Raw genomic sequence first — 19,374 nt, forward strand, 5'->3', positions numbered from 1 at the left:
GGTCCCGGCCTGTAATCTTTTTTTTTTTTTATGGTCCGCTCCGGTGTACGAGTTGAGAGGGAAAAGGCTGGTGGTCATTTTTAATAGCCATTATCTCTGGTTCCACACAAGGTAGATCAAAAATTTTTGCGGTAGGATGATGGATCGTTCAATATCTATCAATACTTCGACTTCTCTTTGCCTGCATGGACACCGTTTCAGGGACCCTTTAATGACGCGAATATGAAAGCAAGCACTGCCATTCCAAACTAGGTGTATTTTCATCTTTTCTGCTCTGGTTTTGGGTCAAATATAGCGTGGCGCATGACGGTGAAAACTACCCAGCCTCTCCTTTTCAGTTTTGAACTACTGATTATAAGGTTACATCCCTTTATCTACGAACATGGCCAACGAAACGAGCTCGTACAGCAAAAGAAGACGACAAGCAGACGACTCCTGCCGCGTACGCCGCCGCTGGGCTAGCAGACGGCGGAAAGAATGCGTGACGGGGGGTCACATTAGGGCAGCGCAGTTTCCCAAGTTGGGTTGCCGGCGGCCCGCAGAGCTACTGCCCGTTTCCGCCGCTGTCACTGCTGTAAGAGTGAGCCTGAATGAGGATAAATAAACATGACGCCATTTTTGGGCTTCATTTCTGTGGGTAGTAAAAAATTTACTCCCTTTTCACTCCAAAATAACTCCCTTTATACTCCAAAATAACTCCCTTATATAAGGGTGTAAATAAAAAACACCATACATAGGGAGTAAAAAAAACCTTCTTTTGGGTGTGCGTTAGAGGACAAGCCATTTACACCCTTTTGGGTGTTTTTTTGCTAACAGTGTATCATTTGCCGGTAGTTGGCTGAACGTTTTTGGCCAACTATTAACCAGCCCAATTGGCAGCCAACCACCGCCCGACTAGGGGCCGCCATTGGTTGGCCGAGGATACCGGCTGCCGAGCACTGTCCAATAGGTGAGATGTGTTACCGCCGTCAACGCAAAGAGTCATGGGAAAATCGTCTGCTACACTGTTAGCAAAAAAACACCCAAAAGGGTTTAAATGGCTTGTCCTCTAACGCACACCCAAAAGGAGGTTTTTTTTTACTCCCTATGTAGGGTGTATTTTATTTACACCTTTATATAAGGGAGTTATTTTGGAGTGAAAAGGGAGTAAATTTTTTACTCCCCATATATGGTGTTTTTGGGGTGTTTTATGGGAGTTTTTTATAACCACCTGGGTGTTTTTTACACACAGCAAAGGGAGTATTTTTTTACTGATTTGGAGTTTTTATGAGTACAAAAGGGAGTATTTCTTTGCCGTTATGGTGTTTTTGTGGGCAGTGTATGTAGCGTTTTTGCAATGGTTTGGAACCTTTTTCCAGCATTTTTTAATGGTTAATGGGTTATGGTTTAATGCTTCATTTGGAACAAAGCCTCCGTTTTGACAATCTGAGAACACCATGAGTAACATTGTGAACGTGACTTTATTACATCAAAAGAGAGATGACACAAAACGAAATGTACAGATTCAACCAATGTTCTCATCTAATATATATATATATATACTGTCAAACACTGAAGCCTACCTAGGTACGTTACAAGAAGCAGCATTGTTACTTAAAATGTATTGTAAATTGGGAAAAGGTAAGCAGAAATAATGTGGAAAACATAAAATGCAGCAGGTAAGTAAATATGCCTTTAGGCATGTGCATAACGCAGTAAGAGGGGCAGGGGATGTAGACAAAGAAAAATAGATTGGGAACTACAATATGACATGTAAAAGTGACGAATAATAACTTTAAAAGTTTGGGCTACTATTAACTGCTTGTGCTCTGTTTACAAAGCCTGTCACATCACTTAAACAACAAAGATAGAAAAGCGTCGACAGGCCTGTTTGCAGGTTTCTGCACGTGTCTCATATGAGGGAATGACAGAAGATGAAAAAGAGGTCAGACGCTGGGAGCACCAGCTTTAAAAAAATTAATAAATTCAAGCGCCTTTACATGTGGTTTTGTGTATGTGAGGTTTAAGAAAGCGTGCTCATAAAATGAAAGCATTCGATGAGCCTTTCTGGGGTAGGCAATGTGGAAAACCCACAAAGCTGCGAAAAGGCATGACATGCCAGACAATGTACTCGAGACATCAAAAAGTGGCTGTCTATCGACATAGAGAACCATCTTGTTCTCACAAACCACCAGGCAGGGTGTCAAGCAGGGGTCCTCCTGTAAATGCAATACACCAAAAATAAACCACCAAATTAAAACATACACAAAGTGGAGACAGTTGCAGAGAAGCATTCCTACTGAGTTGTAATAGTGCATAAATGCACATGGACACTACAGAAGACACAGCTCTGGCGTGTCAGGTTCTTCTTTTGCATCCTTGTACATTTGTGTCGTGGTAACGATTGGTACAAATTCAGTGAAATATTTTTCTGTGCAGTGTGCATTATAAATGTTGCGCATCATTGCTGGATACCAGGTATAGGCAGTCAGTATGATTTACTTCCAAGAGAAGGCAAGTGCAGCAGGGGGCGGCAGGAAGTTAGGTGGGTGGATGAGATTAAAAAGTTTGCGAGGATACGGTGGCCGGAGCTGGCGAAGGACAGGGTTCATAGGAAAGACATGAGAGAGGCCTTTGCCCTGCAGTGGATCTAGTAGAGCAGATGATAATGGTAGTGGTGAATTACTTATGCTTATTAGCATAGAAGCTGTCCTATGCATATCCAGTAATAGATAAATTGAGAACTCACCTTAGTGACAATAGCTTGAAGGGACTCATTGAGGCCACAACTTCCAACAGCCCTACCACTCCATCGTCTGCGAGGCAGAAGAAATTGGCGGTTTTTTTACTGCAGTTGCTTGTGAACGAAATTTTTCTGGAAGCACTGATATGAAGGCATGCCAATGAAGTCCCAACGCAACTAGGGGTGATTAATTTCAGAACTGTCAAGATGAAACAAACGATTCAGTGCAGACTAACTATTTGGAGCAGCTACAGTGAAAATAAAGGTTTGAAGGTTTGAAGGTTTATTTCCGCAACTAGGTGTTGCGAGGACAGCCAGGGAAAAAGCTGTATAGACAGCTTGAGAGGTCCTGGCTGAGAGGATGTGCTTGTAATGGCATGCAACAGAACAAAACAGACGAGTGGTTTTTGGAGGCAAAGGGTAGAAGGGAAGGAGCGGGAATATGCAACATGAAATAAAATAAATATGTGCAGCCATTGCACCGTATGTATAGCAAAAGAGAATGCAGTGAGGTTTTCCAATACCCTGGAAATGAGAGCAAATAAATTTCAGTGTACAGAAAGTATACATCAGATACACAAAAATGCTTGCAAAGTTTGTCAATGAGCCTAGAGTTCTACAATAGGCAAAGAATGTTTGCAATGCACAGCATTGCTACACAGGTGGAAAGCGGAACCTAAAACAGAGCTCACTGTCAATGGACTGCTATGCGAGTCTCCAGTCAATGCTCATAACACACTCGTTCGTCTGCATAACCTGACCATTTTAGGGGAACAGTGGAAATGCTGAGCATCCAGTCTGATGCATGCATGCAAGCTATGCACAGCAGGCAGCGGGTTGGAAGCAACCAATTAGGCTAGCTGGACCACTTCGAGGTGCCGAGTTATGACGACTGCATGAGTACAAGTAAACATGCTTCTTTCTGCATGCCTGGTACCAATGTTTGTACTGGCAATGGGCTGCCTTATCAGGGTGGTGTGAGGATGAAAACAGTAAGTGGATTTGAAGCATCTTCCTCCATTTCCATGCAAAAGCAGAATTTTTTAAGGCATGAGAGATATAAACATGCTTAAGGTGCACTTCACAAGACCTGATAGGAAGCCTCAGTCCTCTAGGCACCACTTAAGCAAGAGGACTTATCTTCATCAGGGCAAGTCCTCTTGTCAAAATGTTGCATAGAGTGCTGAGGCTCCACATCAACCCTTTATCATTTTGTTCTGCAATGCCAAGAATCTCGTCTCACTGCCTTATCTCTAAAATCAAGAGCAGTAGATTACCATGTGATGCACGTGACAGTGTTGCCACTTCCTCCTCGTGCCCAGAATTCAAAATCATATTGCTGAGCGTCCGGAAGCCGCGCTCCATACAGTCCATCAGGCATCGTTTGAATACTACATCAAACTCCATGATGAGCTGGAAATGTATATTAAAGTTCAGTAAATGTTCACACTGAGCAAAACACGATAAACCTACCGTTGCCTCGGTAGACAAGAATGGGAAGAGGAGGAGGAGGGCATCTGAAATAGACAGCGTCCGCAGCTGTTGGTGTCGCTCCTGTGCTGTAGCCAGAAGCCGTGGCCTCAGTGCCAAATCATCAGCCGTTGCAACGTTATCTTTTAGCCATTCATGATGGCGTTTCAGTGACTCTAACGTTTCGCCGTACACCACGAGATGACTGCAGTCCTGTAAAAAACAAACCAAAAAATGAAAATGAAAGCAATAGATGGAATGCAGCACCTGAATATGAAAACTTTCTTTATTTGGCAATAAGGTGGTGAAGGTGCAGTGAAATGGTTATCATCATACAAGCTAGTAGTAAATATTTTATCCACCAGTCATCGTCGATATCAGTTCAATATGTACCGCAGGACAAAGACTTGCCTCAGTTATGTTCACTTAACCCTGGCCTATCGTAGCTGTTCCCAAGGTATATGCGATAATTTCTTAATTGCATACACCCAGAAGAGTCTGAAGCCCCCTGCTATATTATATATTTGCCTTCTCTTGATATTCGCCCCATTACTGGCAACTACGAGACCCTGGAACAATTTGCCCATTCACATTATACGTACTGTACACATAGTACATTTATTTTTTTAAGTTTAGACCAGGATATCATTATTTCAAGTTTGTTCCCTTAGCAACTCTGGTCAACTATATCGCTTTGTTGTCATAGCTCGCTGCCCTAAATTGCTGCCTTTCGGTGTATTGTTAAAGGCTCTGCGCAGTAGTGAGTAAGAAAAGGTACAGCTATAACGCTGAATGCTTAAGCGCAGTCTACCACTAATTTTTAAAAGTAACCGTTTAGAAGAATACATATGACTTTTGTATATGTATCTATGGTGTTGGCGAAAACATTCATCGTGTATTATATTTGTACAGAAAGGTGATTAGGGTAGGCCACTACTGGCCCTTTTCCCTAACAATACTAGGTGGAGCCCCTATTCCGGGGCCCCATTGTCAAGCAACGCCGCCCGCGTCTGTTGAACCAAGGCCTTTTGGGCCTTTAGGTCTTGACAGCCGAGCAGGGCCGCCTCCCAGTCCTCTCTGGTGGGGCTGGGGTTGGGGGGGATAGATGGGTTTCATTTACACGCCTAAACCATGTGGAAAGTGTCAGCTACCTCCCTACTGAAGTGGCATGCGCCATCAAAGGATGTATTGAAATGTTTAAGCACCGCCGAGCACAGTACAGTGTTAGTAAGAATTTTGATGAGGAGGCGCTCGTCAGCGCGATCCAGTCCCTTACAAGGGCCCGGGTAGCGCCGGTGCTCCTCCTTGTAGTAATCGGTGATTTGTTTGAATGTAAGGGCCAGATTGTCTGATTGGGAGTACCCTTCCAAGGACAGGGAGATAGCCCGGGGAGAGAGTGTGCGGGCAGCCTGATCGGCCTGTTCGTTTCCCTGGAGGCCCTGGTGACCGGGGGCCCAAATCAGGTTGCGTGGAGTTGGATCTTCGCATCGACAGCTATATTCCAGTATGCGCCAGGCAAGCGGGGGAGCCCAGCCCAACTCGTAGTTCCGGCAGGCGCCACGCGAGTCGGTGATGATGTGTTTTGACTTGGGATTCGTGAGAGCCAGAGCAATGGCAATCTCCTCCGCGTGTGTTGCGCTGTAGGCTTTGAAAGTGAGCCCGTTAACTGTGTTTGTGTTGTGTACGACTGCGGCCGTGTACTACCCCCTGTGGTGTGGGCCGGCAACGTCTACGTAATACACGTGTTCTTGGTTACCATAGTATTGCGCCAATGCCTCCGCGCGCGCCTGGCGACGACCGCTATGGTCTTCTCTGGACATGTTGCGGGGAAGGGGTCGGACCCGGAGGGCGCGTCTCCAGGGTTCTGGCACTCTCTCCCTTTCCTCAATGTGGTAGTCATGTTTGAAGCGCAGCCGGTCAAAGAGGCGGCGACCGTACATCTACTTGTAAATACACATCACTTAGTGGCCTACATGCCACGAGATGGTCTCTATCCTGTAGTGCCACATGCTTGCTGCCAATCTTGCGCATGTCGCAGAGAAGGAACTCATTGCAGTAACAAATACTGAATCTCAAATGTAAGTGCTTTCAGTGATCAAATGCAGGCCCCGTAAAGGAAATGAACCACTATAAGAGAGAGTAACCAACAGCTATCACGTTGCTTTCATTTCCACATTTAAATCTGGAAAAGTCCATTTGTTCCAAAATTGGAATGAATTCCTTGCAACTGTAACATACTGTAACCGAATGTAACGTTCCCAATCTGGACTGAACCGAATGGTTTTCACTGGTTCTAGTCAGTGCAGGTTGGCATTCCAGTTGAATTTATTGAGAATTATCAGCTGCACGCAATTGGTTCGAGTTAGCACCTTTTGGAGTTTTAATGGCAAAGAGAGGAATTAAAGGTCTATAGACATCTACTTTTAGTTGTCTGTTTTATGGTTTTTTTAAGGTTGGATTAGAAACTAGGATACATTAATCGTAATTTGCCATTCGCCTGTGACTGGTAAATAATTGATACCTGAAATTCTTCTTTCATGTAATTTTCATTACAGTTTCATCAACCGAAGAATGCCTCTGATGTTGAGTTAACGTATCAGTCGTGAGACCCGAAAATACCTGCATTATACATTCTGATATGCAGTTTTAATTCCCCAGAACACTTAAACCAGCCTGCTTAAAGAACTGGGATGACAAGAAATGATATATGAGCAGTTATATTGTTGTTTTTTCGTGCACCAAGTCCCCTTATGGTTAACTACGCATGACTGCCATTGTTCGGTTGATAAAACTGAAATCGAAACAATGTGAAAAGGAAAATCGATGATAAACTATTTAGTGGTTGCAGGCAATTGCTACGCGGTGAACCATGCATATTAATTAACATTGCATGTGTTGAAAGCAGAAAACATGCAAGTGAAAATTGATGTCTATTTTCCTTTAAAACAAATATGCATCAATGAAGTGGTACGGCTTCCTCGATGTGTAACTGTAATTACTAACGGCATCATTGTGTGTACGCCGCCGTGGTTGTTCAGTGGTTATGGCGCTGGGCTGCTGACCTGAAAGATGTGGGTGCAATCCCAGCCACGGCGGTCGAATTTCAATGTCGGCAAAATTCAGGAAATTGTAGAGGCGATGTCCGTGCACGTTACAGAACCCCAGGTGGCTGAGATTATCTGGACCCCTCCACAATGGCATCCTCATAGCCTGAGTCGCTTTGGGACATTAAGCCCCATAAAACCACACAATTTTTTGTGCATTTCCATTTTAAACATCAACAATGAGAGTGAAGAGTCTCTTTGTATGTGCTGGTGGGAAGCACAGAGGTCTAACATAAAGACAATGTGCACAAGCTCTTGAGTTGTGCAAAGCGCTGTGCTTCTTAGCTGAGGTGCACAGGTGTTCTGCAGGCCAAGTATTGTCTCTATATCACGAAGGAATATCCCACGTCACAACAAGTGTTACTACCCAGTTCTGGTTCTTGCAGTTATACCAGCAGTTACAACTACTTTTACAATGGAAAGGAACACACCAGTACGTCAAAGTTCTAGAACAAAATGAATGAAACAGTACTGCCCCTCTCAGCTGATTTGATGCAAGGTCTCTGAAAGAACTTGAGATGATGAAGGGTGCCTGTAATACTTACAGAAAGGCGGCACAACTTCTTGTTTGGCTGCTGCGCATTCTCATGCCGTCTCTGTGCCACACGCCGGTACTTCTCCTTCATTTCAGCCATCAAACTGTTGCAGCTTTCAATCTTTTTCCGCATATTTTTATATTTGTTTCTCAGTGCTTGAACCCACGAGTCCTATGAGAATGATAGAGGAAGAACGAATGCATATGTGCCTAGCAAACCCGCAGCCGATAATCGAATGCCTATACACCAAACATGGGTACAAATAAAAGCGTGCATACAGAACCATTGCCCGCGTTTTCTTGCAGTTTCAGTCAACTGAAAAATGTGGACACATGGCCTGTGCAGTGACATGCCTGACGTAACTTAGACGTATGGCTTCGCAAATGAAAGCAGCAATGAATGAGCCATGTGCTTGGGCACGGGACATGCAGACAATTTGTGTTTCTCACAACTATCAGCAAGGCAACGAAAACTAGTGTCATGTGCTTTCTATGCCTTGAGTCCATGTTTTGTTCCTGCTGCACTGCCATCATGAACACATACCAACAAGCTCAGCTGTCAGTCTTACGGCAGGAACCAAACAATCATCATACGCACAGGCACACAGCAGGAGCATTTTTATGAACCATCACATGTATCAAATATTTCAGGGAAGGCCTTCATTAACTTAAAAAAATTTGCTTTTTAAGGTATGGAGGCGGATTTTGCAGAAGAGTAATACCAGCATCGGCAGACAGCAGCAAACAGGCGGTTAAAGAAACTAATTTACAAATAAAGCTATGTAGTTACCCAGTGAACTAATTTCTGATCATTAACTCTTTAACTACCACAGTTAGGCAACTGGATTTAATTGTACTCCGACAGAAGCAAAGGAAATGTGACTTCTTCCTGTCAAATGAACCCCGTCATGCACCTCAAAAAACCCACCTGTCCAGTGCACACAACTAGTCAAGGTAGACATCTTTTGTCAAGCCATACCAGTAACAGTAATCGCGTTCTTTGCAATCCAGAAAATAACATGCCTTTTATTATCGACCAAAGTGAAATCAGTACTTGCATCCAGGTGTTAAACTGTGACACTTAAAAGGAGTATTCTGAAAAGTGTGTTACTGTCCAACTACCCAGCTTTATACACCTTTTCATGACATTTGCTAACGCAGCTGCCTTAACACCACAATATGGCTATTGGCAAAAAATTAGTGGTGGCATTCCTTGCAACGTCTCATAAGTTGCACTTTTAAATCGCAAAATGCCAATCCATTCCACCTGCATGAGTGTGAACTGTAAGGCATATGGTGTCTTGCAAATGTTGCACCTTAATCATGAATGACCATAGCAGAAATGAACACAGGCATGTAAGGTGGATATTGAGGGAGAACTTTTTGCATGGCTAGTTAATCCATTCTGACATCAGTAAACCAGTGCAAATGAAGGTGTCCGAATGCGAAACGAAAATAAAGGGCAGGAAACAGCACTGAACTGACAACCGGTTTTTATTCTGCAAAATGCGCTCAATATAGGAAGTCAGCGGCAAAGGTAACGCGTTGCAGAAAACTTCACATGGCGTAAAGGGCCAGAAAATCGAAAGAAAGTCAAAACAAGATGACAAAGCTACAGGATGATGAAAATCTCAAAAGCGATTGTAAAAGAATGGTAACATGATTATAAAACAGTTAAAGTACAGGGTCTGAAGAGGCATAACAATTCATAAAAGACATCTGCTGCAAGGTGGCAGGAGGTTTACATTGCACACACAGGAAAGTGCTTGAACGAGCATGTGAAGGTGCATGTGCGTACACTTGAAAAAGGCACCGGTTCTAACAGGCCTTTCTAGAAGTACATTGTTAAAGTTTAGGTATTGACTGTGCATGCCTTATTTATTGCGTGCCACTGTTTTATCTTTTCCATTGTTCGGGTGACTGCATTTGCCACCTCCACATTGTCACATTCATTCAATGGGTGTATATATTTTCTAGCATTGGTTTCATCAAATTTTATCGGTTCTGCTCCTAACACCATGTGGCAGATATCTTGCAATGATTTTTATGTCTCCTTACACCCTGTGACATTAACTATTTTATAGTCATGTTACCAATGTTTTCCCATCGCTTTTGATTTTTCATCCTTCGTTAGCTTTGCTTTGTCATCCTGTTCTGGGTTCTTTTCGTTTTTTGGTCCTTTACGCCTTGCGACGTTGACTGCTTCTGATTGCTGTTACCTCCACCTGTGTTTTGCTGAATAAAAATTAGTTCTCAGTACAGCGCTCTCTCCTGTCCCTTCTTCATTTCATCATCACGCACCCGCATTTGCACCTCCCTGGCTATGTAAATAAAAGAGGGGTTCTCAATCTTTTCATCCCCAGCGAATAGAAAAAGCGAATAAAAAAACTTACAGACCCCATGTTGCTGTTTTCCACCCCTTGCCTAATTTGAACTTAAAATAGCATGCAACTGGGTGGTGCAAAAAAACCGCCCAATGCCCGGCATGTGTAGCAAAGCATCGTGATGTAAAGATTTGCGTTACGATCAATTCAAAATCTGAGTGGGTAATGGAAAGGTAGGTGTTGCATCATGCACATGCTTACATGAATGCGGAACTTATAAATTGCTGCGAGGAGCACAACAGTATCATGGAAATAGATGTGACGAGCAGTGAAACAGAGGAATAACACACACTCCAGAGTGTTGCCCCTCATCTGCCATATTTACTGAATCACATGTCACATGCATTCAAATGCTCATTGCACATCAGAAGTAAAGAAAGACAAGAGAGGTCTAGTCGTGCTGCCACATCATTTCTGCAACAGGATACACCGCAAAACAATGTTGAGCAACCATTTGCACTCGTACATGTGCCTCATCAGCGCAGTGACTGATCTGGTCATGCCACCTACTTCAGGGTCCTTCACTTGTGTTGTTTATAATTTCTTTTCAGGTGCACATGTTGCATGCCTCTCACTGAACAGAGCTGTAGAATGACATTGTTTGTAGTGCCTGCCATTGGCTTGTCTCCCTGTTTGTCTGATGTGTAACTGATCAATCATATGCGCAGCAGCATTTTTTGTAGACCTATTGAATGCAAGGTAATGAAAGGTAATGAAATATCTGCGGTGCTCACCAAACCACTTCCAGTTCCAAGGCGATCTTTGAGGTGCGGGTACTTAGATACCAGCCGCTCTGCAGCCACACGGTACAGCTGGCGCGATGGGTACCTCGACAGAAGAAACGTGCGATTTTGTGCTGTTAATGTGCATATGAAACTGAGAGTGCAGTTTCGCAGGCACAAAGTTTTTGTAAATAGCAATATGAAGAATGGATGGAATGCACTGCAAAGACGTTTGCACTGCCATGCATATTATCTACAGTTGGCACATATGTACATTTAGCAGTAGTATAACACTTTTATTAGAAGCATTATTGGAAAGCAAATATATGTTGGTGGGGCAAAAATGCTGCACCAAAATAAAAAGAATGGTTGCTGCACGTAGGAAGGCAGATGCTAAGGAAATACTAACAACATACGCCTCAACAACAACAACTGCAGTGTTTTCTTGCCATCTAGGGGAACTTTTCTGTTCGACGAGTAGTGCAGTACTGAGAAGAAGAGCTGAATTGGGAGAAAAACACTTGTGCAGAGAGTAGGAAAAAATATGAATGCCATACTTCACAGAAAGTTTACATGTACGTGTACATGTCATTCTTTTTGTCAGCAGCAAGCAGATAGGCGCACTGTTAGGTATTTCTAAAAAGAGTCTACAGTTTGACTGTACAGTGATACAGCTTTCTTTCTATTCATGAATCTTGCATCAGCAGCTACATGGTACACAACGGATGTTATAAGGTGCACCATAAGACATATAGAGACAGATATTGTGGTCATTTCCATTATTCCAGAAGGTAGCTGAAACTGTGTCCTCTTATCACGAACTAGGCTGATTTTGCACACTGACCGAGAAAGAAACAGCCAAGGTGAAATAATCAAAAAGAAATAGCAGCTCCTGTTAGGTCATGCTGTCTTTGGCATGTAGTCATGATTTTTTCATGCTGTTTATTTAGCAGTACACATGTTTCACTGGTACATCTCAGCAGTGTACGTGTTGCGCATGTGCCGCACTGGTTCTGCTAAGTGACTGTGAACCCACATGCAAAGATGAAGTCTCGTCGTGGGGTGAGATTTGAGGGTGTGCACTTCTTGCAGTGTTTTCATAAGCGATTGTCGTTATGTGCTCCATTACCACTGTGTGGCGACAGCAGTACCTTCTTAGTGCATTATACTGAGATGTGGGCAAACAGCATAAGTGAAATGGTTTACTTTCCTGCAATAGCTTCGAGGCGGTACATATTTCAAGTAGCAGAGTCCAAAAAACTGGAATTTTTTGAGTGACAATGAGGCTGGCATGTAATGTTATGACTCGGGTCACTGATACATAGAAGTGGAATATGCAAGCAGGAATTGCTGTCTGCATATGGAATGCTCACAGTACATACCAAGAAGCACTGCAGGTGAAAGAAATGTGCTTCCAACGCAAGCTCATAACCTGCATTATTGGCAAGACTGCCTTGTTTGCACCAGCTCTTTTGAAAGCACAGTGACAGGAAACAGCAGTAATCAAGTATGGTGGATGTGGTGCATTCATTGAATCAAAGAGAACTGGGCAGCATGATAAGGAAAGCAGTGCAAGCCATTTACTGAATGGTCATTATGTTGGACAATAAGACACAAACACCATCTCTTATTTGCATTTAGTCCATGATGCACGCATGAAGTATTAACTGGAAGCAGCGGCCGCATAAGTATTGGCTGCACATGTCAGTAAAAAACTTAATCGAGGTAGTACCCAAGATTCATTTGTAGTCACATGTATGTTAAAAGGACACATATCTTGTGGTACCCGAAATAACATCGTACTGTCAATAATTCCTGAAATTCCCACATGCATCACTGCCAGAATCATGTCCCTACTTCCAAGTCAAGTTTTCTGAGAACATCAGCGACTCCCCACTATTGGACAACGACATATCTTATAAACGAAATGCAAAGTGCACCACAAATGCTCAGTTGTGTTCCACTCATGCGCACAGAAACATCAGTGTTAGTGAACAGGCAGAGGCAAAGGATGCACACAAATGAAGCACACAGCATTATTGATTTTCTGCTATGCGTCTCTTGTACACTCCTGAGCTTAAAAATTAAAGTTTGTGAGCTAGCCAATCAAGGCAGAGTTATGGAAGGCAGACACAGCATGCCCTGCATGAATCGTATCATTAATTGAAGTGACAGCCACGACTGCAGCAACTGGGCACACACTGGCACTACTGTGCCGCGGTTGGATTACTGGTGCATTGCTGCAGCTGAAGCCACCTGAAAACACAAAACTTTTTACATGTTGTGAGCAACATTGGCAACTGCCACCCCCACATCATGGCGGTCCAAAAAAGCATCTGCACGGATTAACCTGGCCTATATATGAACTTCACAGCTTGGTATGCAGGCTTTTGTACCTTTTCTGGTAAAACCCGCAAGAACGGAGTGTAGAAAAATGCACATCATCACTGCATATTACATACCATACAATCTTGAAAATTTCTTGAAACAGCTTGTTGACGATGAAACGCCGCAGAGGCTGTTGAGACTGGGGCATCCCAACGCTGTCACCACTGTTGGGACTGGTGGTCCGAGCCAGGAAACGGTCGAGGCGACGGTGAGTCAAATGAACTTTATGTACAGTATGTACAAGGGCTTTTACATGATACAAGGGTCATGAGCACCCCGGGCAGGCACACAGAAGAAGGGCGGCCCCGGCGGCGAGCGTAGCTCCGGCGTGATGGCTCTTCTGCTGCCCGTCTGCTGCTCGGGTTCAGCGCGGCTCCGCTTTTAAAGCCACTGGAAACGGTTACGGCAGCCAGCCGTTCAAATCCTCCAATCACTGGCCACCGTTCAAATTAGACCAATGGTCGAGGGGCGACGGCCGATGACGCGTCGGAGGAGCCCGCACCGACGGAGAGGAGGGAAGGAGGAAGGGTCCGTGTCGGCGCCGGCGTGGCTGGATGAGTCACGCTGCATGTCGCGACTTGTCCGAGAAAGTCTGGGCCTGCTTTGAGCGTCGGCGAGCGCGCAGCGTTTGTTTCCAGGGAGGCCAGCCAGCGAAATGGGAGCTCCGGCACTACAAGGCCCACTGATCGGTTCCTTCCTCTGCAGGACGTCCTCATAAGGGTGAAATGTAGGCAGCTCAAACCGCAAATAATCGTACTTGTTCTCAAGACTGATGGGCTCGACTTGCTGTGCACCATTGCTGTAAAAATGGAGTAAATTTTGTCCTCAGTCTGTCATGCGCATGAATGCGGGTGCTAGAGCTGTGCTGAAACATGCAAGCTAGTAGAGCAGTTGTGTTGTGTGCGGTGCTGAGTACGCACCTTGAATTTTCCACTGAGGCAGCTGCATTCGTGTCAACACTGGGCAGAATGTCGACACTGGGTGAATGCGGTTCCTAAGCAAGGAAAAAAAATTAAATGCTGCGATACTGCAAACTCTTATGCGCTTGCAAGCCCCAAGTTTGAGCTTTGTTGCAACAGATTGCTTACAATGTCAAATATTTATGTCACTGCATGTTATACAAAAAAAAAGTTGACACTAATAATTTCATGAGGTAACTGTGTTTCATGGCCGATTTTTTTCAACTTACCGAACCTAATGTTGTTATGCTGTTTGCATAGTTTGCAGAATAGAAGAAGAGCATCCATGAGGAAACAAAATATAGCATTCATACCGCAGCACGTCTAATAAAGATCGCTTCCCACAAGCAATAAATCATGTATACCTTCATTTCAGCACATTGCAAACTTAGTGTGCCCACTGTACGCTTGTTCGAAAAAATGCACCATTAAACATCGCAACCAAATATAGAACTTCATAAATCAGAAAAGTACCGCGAAACATTGCGGCAAAAAAAATTATCCGTGGTTATTGAGGGGATGCTTCCTGTGTTATCTCCAAAACACAGAGGTCGATGCAGCAAAGCTATATGTACATAAGTCAGTACGATACTAATCAGGGGTATGGTCAAAACTTGAATTCTTCAAGGCTGTCGACATAACTCTTTAGGATTAAAATTGCTTGCAATGAACAATTTCTGCGGTAATAGCAATTATGCGGCGACAAGGAGATAGCGTCTTGAGATCTGTGAATGGGGGAAGACATACAGAAAGCCTCTGCCACAGGTGGGTATAATGAAGCATGGCCACCTCTCCTGCATTGATTGTAACGTTTCAATATCGAAGTTATTTTCAAATTTCACAGCATTATCAAAGAAAATCACAATTGCAAGTCTATACCCTTATTGCTTTACTGCTTAATGGTAAGCCATAATGTGTAAAATGATACTCACATCTGTTGGAGGAACTAACTTTTTAGAGCGCAGCTCTTTGGCATCCGTTCCTGGGTTTCGCGTCGTCGTCGGCGTCGGCCTCGTAACCAGCTCCGCCCCCAATGTCACGCTTTTCAATTGGTCGAAATGCTCGTGACGTCACAGTGCGCGAATTTCAAATGGGGCCAATTGTACTTTGGCTAGTAACCATGCAACCAATCAAAGGGATCGTATAGTGATGCTGCAACTAAGTTGGACTGAGTTTAGTTAATTGCTTAATTAATCAATTAGCCTAATTAATATAGAGGAGAATGAAGAGGTCAGAAGAAAAGAAAAGAAAGACGCGCGCCGCAGCGACAACAGCGTCCGCGAAAGGAGACGCTGCTGAAAAAAACAGATAAGTATGAAGCCGCGTTCCCTCCACCACCACGCACTTCCCCACTCAGTAAGACGTTGCTCGTTTCATATACGTTGTGTCGAACATCCTAGATAGTTCCAACAATTGACAGGTTAATGACAGAACACGATGGATAGAAATACAATAATATAAATATGAAATAGCCTAATTAACCTTTCTAGTTAGACCGCATAAATCAATAAAACCGAGAACGAAATTGGTCGAGTTGGGGAATCGAACCAGGGTCTCCGGAGTGCGATACGAGCACGCTAGCCACTCCGTAATGCCAGCTGAATGGTTTGGAATGAACAAAGGCACCTCTAGCTAATACGGCGTCTTCGTTCACTCCCATCTTCCCCCTTTCCCTTACGGCGAGGTGCAGGTGTCCACCCAGATATGCGAGAGAGATACATTTCCTTTCCTCAAAAAATAAATTTACCGTCCAGCAAGGCGTACAGCCGAATTGGCGATGGCGTTCTGTGGACTCCCTGGCAGCGTTGCAAGACGCTGTCGCGTTCCACTCTTACAGGCGAAGCTTAACATGTTAACCACACATCAGTAACACACGCAGACAGCCAATGGACGCGTCATTCGCTGGCAGCCCTTGATTCATCATTCACAACCACATTCTTAACGTACGCTCCCTTGCCGCACATGCCAAGGACGTACACCACGATCACATTCTGCGCCATTCCACTGTACTTTGCTTTGCTGAAACCTGGATGGATCCCGAAGAGCCTCTCGAAATCATAGATTTCCTATACTGCTGTGGTGCTCGCAGAGACCACAACAGAGCGGCGGGAGTTGCTATCTACTTGCGCACAGGTCTCTCTGCAATACCAGTCGAAATGTTTGGCACGTCACATGAAGTTGGCGAACTGTGCGCCGCAAAGTTGCCCAACGGCTTGCTGGTAGTAGCTGCCTACTTCGCCCCTACCGCACTCACGAAAGACGTCGTGCACTTCCTGCAACTCGCATTAACCGTCCATCGATCCACACCGATGTTAGTAGTGGGGGACTTTAATGTTGACATAAAGACAAACAGCAATTTCCTAACACTTATGCGGGAGAACATCCCGTTCCTCTCGCTCGTAACGCGTCCCACGGCTGTGACAACCTCGCGAGGCACTTGTATAGATCTCGTCTTTGAGAATCAAGCATTGGTGTACCAAGTCGAACATATATCAGTCTATTTCTCCGACCACAAAGCTTCCTTCATGACTGTCAAGAACTGTTAGTGGAGTTTTTGTTAAAGGAATACGTGTGAAAAAAAAAAAAAAATCTGTGATAGCGCATACATGTGTTGCTCAATTTCTTTGCCTCAATCTATCGAAAAGCTAGGTGAAACAGCTTATTTGCTGCGCTCAAATTTCGCATTAGGAAGTAACGTAATCGTCGGTAATTTTTGTTAGCCTCACTTTTCCCTTGTTTGGTATCAGAGCTCCTGGTTCAAGATCGACGAAGTCATCCAACTCGGGATCGTGAACCTGAATCTGGGAGAGATTGCAAAGGTTTTGCTTCACTGCAATTCCAGTCTGAATTCGACAACACGGCTATGATAAGCTTAATACATATCCCTTTGCATTGCCTGATCGCGCGGACAGATATCTGCCACACCTTTCGAAAACTCGTCAGCACAAAACCTTATAACTATAATTAATAAGCCGCGGCACATATTCTAAAGGGTACGCTACAGGCATACCGCTACACTGCACCGACGAAGTGTAATAACACAGGCACGCCTGCCGAGAGGTAGGTTGGGTGTGCCGGTTCACTATCGCGCCAGCTGTATGCAAACGCGAACGGAGTGGTTTCATATTCTGGCCCCGCGTGCACAATTGCTGCACTGGTTTTCTCCACCGGTTGTGCAACACGTCTGAAGCAAGTAGAACGTGTAATAACACAGGCACGCCTGCCGAGAGGTAGGTTGGGTGTGCCGGTTCACTATCGCGCCAGCTATGGTATATGCAAACGCGAACGGAGTGGTTCGCGTTCGCATTCACTTCATATTCTGGCCCCGCGTGCACAATTGCTGCACTGGTTTTCTCCGCCGGTTGTGCAACACGTCTGAAGCAAGTAGAACGTGTGGCACTGCGACATTTTCGGCGCCGCTCCTGATTTCTGCCTGAGGTAGACGCTGCACCGCCATGGAGAGGTGCTTCGCAGGAAAACTGCCTCACGGGTTATAAATCACTGTTACGCAAAGAGGAGCGCTGAATGGTACACTCTGCATATCAGTGGAAAAGATGTGAAAATACAAAGCAAAAGACAGTGCTTTCACGCATCAAGAGGCCGCTGCCAAGGCAGAGTAAATTTAATCTTCGCGCCGAACCTGTAGGGATGCGATCGCTGGGATCACTTTTGAGTGTAAACAATGAGATATCTGATAAACATGCTGCAGGTTTGCGTTTACCGTGCTTTTGCAACTTTTCTCTCACGCGTACTAGTGCACATGGCTCTAATTTTTTTTCTTACGTCACATCTACGTACGGCATGCGTGACGCGCGATAATGCACTGGCCCGAGTATTTCACTCGCGCACCAAGAAAACAAACAAACAATACTTACCAAAGTGTTGTCGCCAATCGTAGTTACTGCAGATAAAGCTGATAGCAGCTCGCGGTACGTCCCTGAGGTCAGCGAAAGCTTCTTTCGCTCTCCAGTCTCAAGGAATGGCGAGGCACACTACAGTCGAAGTCATTTTTGTGCAATATATTCAAAGTACACAGCACTGAATCATGGAGACTTCAACCAGGCAACGTGAATTACGGAACAGAATGTCCAGTGTGCAGACAAAACGGCAAAGAACGCTGTGGGTCATACCTGCCATGAAGCTGTACTGCCGTCTGCTTTATGCGGCTGGGGTGTTCAGAAGTTTTTGCACAGAGCAGACGTGCAGTTATTTTTTAAAATAAACCCAAAACAATTATATTACCATTAAGAAACTCTGCAAGCTGCAAGAATGAAAGATATGTTATTTACAACAGTACATAGCAGAAGAATACATTTGTACAGCTGCGCTACTTCGTGCAGATCGCCGCGACGCGCACAGGAGCAGACGATCGCGAAGAAATCATCCGCCACTCCCTCGGCGCGTTTTTCCATGTGCATTTTCGCGGATGGGATGCTTACAATAACAATAATAATAAAAAACAATATGAAGAAGAATGCAAGAAACAGCTGTAGTAATAATATTTTTGTTTTCCTGGCCGTTTGTGGTGTGGTGTTGCAGCCGTCTCCGCGCACGTCTCTGCACGATACAAACGGCCTTTCCTTGATACAAGCCGCTTCAGGCGTGCAATCAGTCACATGAGGCAGTTGTAGCATGGCGCGCCCGCACGGCCAGCAGATAATTTTTTTTCAGAATGGAAACGTCTGTAACCGACTTTTCACCACCCTCTCTAGAACTCCGCTTAAAATTTTTCCCGAAACAGAACGTGCACGCAGCACTAAAGAAAGTTTTTAAATACAGCAGTTGAAGATCGCTTCGCGTTCGAAACCATGCTCCCGCAACCTTAATTACACCGCGGTGTCGTTAAAAGGTCGTGTACGCGACGGGCCATGGTCCGGCGGCCTCGGGTCTGCTAGCACAGATTTTTCTGGGGTTGATCTGGGCGCACCTGGGCCCGAGCATGGTCCGGGCCCCAAACAAACAACAATTCTTTTCCTAGCGTTTGTGTGCGCACGCTTGAAATTGCGCGCTCCCAGTGTCTCGAATGCCGCGACCGCCAACCAAGTTGAGAAAGTTGAAGAGCTCATATATTCTAATTTGACATATTATCT

General features: G+C 44.7%; 1 pseudogene across 1 annotated transcript; it reads right to left on the reverse strand.

Moving 5' to 3' along the window:
* Positions 1-1,320: 1,320 nt before the first annotated feature.
* LOC149334795 (uncharacterized) lies at positions 1,321-18,292 on the reverse strand (annotated as a pseudogene). The gene is made up of 11 exons (XR_016284450.1): positions 18,160-18,292; positions 17,011-17,085; positions 14,246-14,319; positions 13,995-14,124; positions 13,400-13,455; positions 10,950-11,043; positions 7,842-8,003; positions 4,196-4,405; positions 4,000-4,135; positions 2,729-2,795; positions 1,321-2,198 (listed from the first exon to the last, which is right to left on the reverse strand). The product of XR_016284450.1 is annotated as an uncharacterized LOC149334795 (transcript).
* Positions 18,293-19,374: the final 1,082 nt, after the last annotated feature.

This window comes from Amblyomma mixtum, chromosome 7, assembly GCF_055824585.1.
Source record: "Amblyomma mixtum isolate Tamu chromosome 7, ASM5582458v1, whole genome shotgun sequence".
In the NCBI taxonomy this organism is placed as follows: Eukaryota; Metazoa; Arthropoda; class Arachnida; order Ixodida; family Ixodidae; genus Amblyomma; species Amblyomma mixtum.